The 5276-nt window shown below is 41.8% G+C and overlaps 1 long non-coding RNA gene across 7 annotated transcripts in view; it reads left to right on the top strand.

Moving 5' to 3' along the window:
• Positions 1–717: 717 nt before the first annotated feature.
• Positions 718–5276, top strand: part of LOC119341061 — a 5841-nt gene continuing 1282 nt past the window's right edge. For 2 of the 7 annotated variants that reach the window (XR_005164867.1, XR_005164861.1), the window contains exons 1-10: positions 718–1208; positions 1320–1426; positions 1608–1719; positions 1869–2006; positions 2212–2278; positions 2400–2454; positions 3226–3296; positions 3367–3443; positions 3661–3755; positions 3839–3887. This is a non-coding gene — a long non-coding RNA (uncharacterized LOC119341061). Of the gene's footprint in view, positions 1209–1319; positions 1427–1607; positions 1746–1868; positions 2007–2211; positions 2279–2399; positions 2455–3225; positions 3297–3366; positions 3444–3660; positions 3756–3838; positions 3888–4455; positions 5271–5276 lie in introns of those variants that run through there. The other 5 variants (XR_005164863.1, XR_005164862.1, XR_005164865.1 and 2 more) reach the window with 5 other exon arrangements.

Genomic DNA, 5276 nt, shown 5'->3' with positions numbered 1-5276 from the left:
CGCTCTGAGGTCGGCCCGCCGCTTCAATGCCCAACACCAGTGAGAGGTCGCGTCTATTGTGAGCCAACGTCAATATGGAGTGGCCGCTCTACAATGACATGAATGCATGCAGCTGGCGTCGGCGGGAAAGCACGTGACAAGGGAGGCGGGTTTGGCCCAGGTTAGTCGGGGTCGGGCATGGCAGCGGTCCGAACACCTACAAAGCCCCCCAGTTTGTCTTCAAATTACAGAAAAAAACACGCTCGAACCGGCTTGCGAACCGATGCAGGACCACGTTGACACGTTCGAACAACGCGGTTCGGACGGTTGCGGGCGACTTGAGAGATGCCCTTAGTCCATCAAATTCGTGGCTCATTACTCTCGCGGGAGGGAGTAATTTGTTAGAAACAGTAACAACACGACTCATGTTAGAAGACCAATTTTATTGATTACTCAACAACGTTATGCAGAGTTCCCCGGATGCAGTTCGAACAGAAAAGACAACACATGGACTAACTGAATACGCACAAGCTCTAGCTAACAAATGAACAGGAATATTTAAATGGCGATGTACGTGGTTGAAGATCACCGAATTGAAGGCAACAACCGCAATTTTAATATCAGAAATCACCACACCAATACTAAAACAATCAATCCCTGAAGAATAAATTCTGTGCATGAAAGATAAGCAATCCAAAACAATAAGATGTGCATCAAGGGAGGTTGCTCGCGCGTGCCACGTCGAATGCATGGGTTGGGCAAGGAATAAGTAAGAGGGAAAAAAAGAAAGAAAGAAAAAGTTGTCGAGCGAAACCCTCACACCGCACGTCCTCCACCTCCCTTCGCCTCCAGCGCCCCTCCTCCCTCTCCAGCGCCGCCACAGCCGCCTGGGCGACGCTCCCACCCACCACCCATGGTTGAGGTCGGCGAAGCGGCCCATCGCGCGGCGCCTGGGGACGTCGCCTCCCTCCGCCGCCAGCAGCGGCGACCGGCTAACATGCGGTCGTCGCCGCCAAAACCGGATGGCGTGCTGTCCGGCGAGGGGCCCGACCTGCCGCGCGGCATCGCCTCCTCCACATCCGCCCGTGGATCGAGCTCCACAACCTCCATCCCGACCTGCCTTTCCCTCCTCTCGCTTGTCAGAAAGGAGTGCAGGCCGCTGTTGCCCCACACGAGGTCATCCTCCTCTTTGGTTTTGCTGATTCCGATGGCGTTGGCTCGACCTACAGGTTCGTCTCCCTCTCTCTCACCCTGGTCTGCACTGCGAGCTTTCTTTTATTTCGTCTCTCTTCATCTCCACATGATTCTGGCATATCGGATTGAGTTTGTGGTACCTGCAGTTTATACCGGAACTTAATCTGAAGGTCAGGACTTCATGCCCTTTTCTCTTGAGCTGAAACGCATGCAAGCATGGCTGTTGACCGAGCCCCCTAATTCAACTATTCAGGTTGGTTTATACATATTGCTGCTGAATTACCTTGACTGCTTGTCAATCAATTAAACCATGTGTTTGCCATGTTGTAGATATTGCAAGATTTGTGTGCTATCTTATTATCTAGATGTGCTTTAGGCCTTTAGCAAAACCTTTTTTCTTATTATCCATTTGGCTGATTCACATAATCTCGCAGGTACAGATTGATTGGGTCATGTCTGTAGTTTTTTTCAGTGCTGCAGGTTCATGTTCTTGGGGAAAAATCGTTGTCTATTTCCTATATTGGTGATGCGGGTGAACTGATTTGGGTATTATAATGAGCTTTTTCTCTTTGGTAATTTCATCGTCCACGTAATGTCTCCGACAGAGCAGAATCTTGCGAAGTTTACACTCAATTTGTTTGTGTTAAGGCATGAACACTACACTTTGCTGATTCGGTGCCACTTATCTGGTGCAGGAAAATGTCGATGTTAAAGCATTTGGTCATGATGGATCATTTTACTGGTTCTCAGTTCAACTCAAGATGGCTCAGATAGGACCAAGTTTGAATATTCATGTGTTGGATAGGGGTTGGGGTTGGTCTCCTGCACAAGAGGTGAAGTTCATTTATGTAAATTTGTGTCCCGTGGTCATATATTGGCCTGTAGAATTTATCAGGTGCCAAGTTCACTTGCCATACACTTAATTATGTTTCTTCTGATTTATACTACCGCCTTACAGAATTTGAAATTAATAAACCATAACTTGTTCATGATAAATTTGATTGTTGATGTCGTCATGTGATATAATTTACTTTTCAGATATGTGAAGGTGCAAATTGGAGCAGAAGATTCGTCTATGATGCAGCAGCTCAAAGCTGAAGATTTTGTATGTTTGAACGCTTACCTGTCTTTACCTAATAAATAGCTCACTCATCCATTAGATTCTAGCAGTCTAATTGTTCTGATGGTAGTGCGTATGATTGGGTTGTTGTGTTGGATGAAAACAGGAAGGATGTCATATCTGAGCAGATAGCTGATCTGATTGGGGATGCTGGTAATACGGTATGCTCTAACACTGTTTTACCAAATATTTTGGTCGGCAATTACTTAGATAGAGTTCTCAAGTTGAAGTTGCTGAAATTTTCTTGGGAGAACATCTTCGAAAAAATCCTTGAGAGAACATACTTGCTGATATTTTGTATTCGTGGGCCGTATAGTTTTGGGGATGCAACAATTAGGCTATCCTCACTCGTTTTGAATCACCAAGTCGCTTTAATAATTCTCAGAGAGCAGCTCTACAGGTGCACAATGAGCCTCTAATACAGTGATACTATTCTATATGGGAATATACTTATGTAATTTTCAATGGAGTAACTTGCCAACTATATTGTGATATAACATGTGTATTCAACGCATCAAATGCTGCAACTAAGGATAAGATCTTGGCTGGTAGTCACACATATTTATGAGTGTCAGTAAACCATCTGGTGCTCTATCTAACAAAACAGTGCAAAAGAAGCAAACAAAACGCCGACAACAGATCAGTTGATAGGACTGATCCACTTCTAAACGATTCATATATTCGTGATCTACCATTTTATTTTTTGCTTGGCCGGGATTGATTGAGCTAACCACATTCTTGCAATTAATTACTATCTCAAGAAGTTCTTTGTACTGTCGCTTTGATCCCTTTTTGGGTTACAAGCATGCTCACCCAATGTTCATGAAAATGTTAAACCAGGGAGTGTATATTCAAGTCTAAAGCATCATATCAATTTGTGCTGTCTTTGGGTAATAATTTAATTGTGCTTTTAATCATATATATCACTATAGGTTGTTGTTATAAAGTCTAAAAGCTACATGGGAAGATCTCAGCAAATACTTTAAGCCGCAAAGTATCAAAGGTGACCACCCTGTCATCCTTCTCTATTGGCTGGTTGCGGGCTAATCACTCTTGTTCTTTGCTGGGTGCAGGGGATTTCACCCTCTTGCCATGCGCTGAGCCGCGGTGGGAGAAAGTGGGTGGCAGCGAGCCAGTGGATTGGTCATTGGTCAGTTGCCATCTCTTCAATTGGGTGAACTTCATTACAAGAAAAAAGCAGCAATTTGGTCATAGTAAATTGGGTGTCATATGATTTCTTGGTTGACACCCTTTTGTTTTCGCTGTGACTGAAACCCTACATTTAAATGACAAGGCAACTTCTCAGACCTAAATCTTACATGCAAAATATATTGTATACTTTTGAGACAGACTTTTTGTCCTCACAGGATAACTGCTTGTTGTATTTCACAATGAGGACATTTGTTTGGGGGGTGTATCCTAGAGTTAAGGATGCTTGGATGGAAGTGGTGGCCTCACAAAGGTAGTCATTATATTTTCTTGCCCTGAAGTTACTGATAGTGAGTTAAATTTTCTTAGTGATTGCTTGAACACATTGCTTACCAGGCACCCTAATGTGCGTAGGCAAGATCGAAATGCACAAATACCTGCTCAGGTATTTTCCAGTTATTTTAACTTCTTGCAATATGTTGGCTGACACTTACTCGATTCAGATACAGTATGTTGGCTGAATCTTACTCCGTTCAGATATCTCTCTTCTTTGGCTCTTTGCTTTGGCTCGGATATGTCTTTGCAAAAGAATTTTTTGCCACCAATTAATTTGCAAGGGCACATACTATTTGTAGCAGCGTACAAAAACTCAATTCACCTCATGCTTTTGTAGAAATGGATTGTCGCACGAAGTTGTCTCAGTTAGTAGACTATATTTGTTAACGTATAGTTATTTTTTGTGAGAAGTAAACATATAGTTTTTTGACGGCAGTATACTTATATAATATTCTTATTGTTGAGATACTAAAAACATTTTGGTTAATTATTACTTACTGTGACACTTCAGTAAGTCTTTTGAGTAGGCAAAATTTCTCAATTTATATTGCCATAATAGGCGATGTCTCATTCATGGCATCAAATACAGCTTATTTTAGAATGGTACATATGTAATGTTTGGCTTCATAATATCATGTATGCTTTCCGTTTGCTGTAAACTAATAGTTAGGTTGTAGTGTTTTCATTCGCTCTTGGAAGTCATATCACAAGCACATCCGTAGCTATTGGCCTTGAACATTTCACCTTCCAGGTAACTCGGATGCTCACTACCACTCAGAATCAGTTAGTAGACTATATTTGTTAACGTATAGTTAATTTTTGTGAGAAGTAAACATATAGTTTTTTGACGGCAGTATACTTATATAATATTCTTATTGTTGAGATACTAAAAACATTTTGGTTAATTATTACTTACTGTGACACTTCAGTAAGTCTTTTGAGTAGGCAAAATCTCTCAATTTATATTGCCATAATAGGCGATGTCTCATTCATGGCATCAAATACAGCTTATTTTAGAATGGTACATATGTAATGTTTGGCTTCCTTATATCATGTATGCTTTCCGTTTGCTGTAAACTAATAGTTAGGTTGTAGTGTTTTCATTCGCTCTTGGAAGTCATATCACAAGCACATCCGTAGCTATTGGCCTTGAACATTTCACCTTCCAGGTAACTCGGATGCTCACTACCACTCAGAATCAGTGACTTGCCTTCTTACTATGATTTTTTTAGAAAACCTTCTTGCACTTGATAATGCGTCTTTTTATGACACATACGACTGTTTCTCCAGCACTGATTTCCAAGCAACAAAAGTTGTGCCAATGTATGATAAATTTATATTTCTAGGCTACTCTCATGTTAATGTTGCTGTTTATACAACTTAATTAACATGGGTCATCGTCATGTGTAAATCTTCTGCTTTGAATTCTCATTTTGATTTTCCACAAACTATTTCCCCAGACCCTGCGCAAGCGGGAGCTACATGCACTGGGGCTGCC

The sequence above is a fragment of the Triticum dicoccoides genome, chromosome 7B (genome assembly GCF_002162155.2).
Source record: "Triticum dicoccoides isolate Atlit2015 ecotype Zavitan chromosome 7B, WEW_v2.0, whole genome shotgun sequence".
Taxonomy (NCBI): Eukaryota; Viridiplantae; Streptophyta; class Magnoliopsida; order Poales; family Poaceae; genus Triticum; species Triticum dicoccoides.
This window is presented reverse-complemented; position numbering and strand designations above follow the sequence as displayed.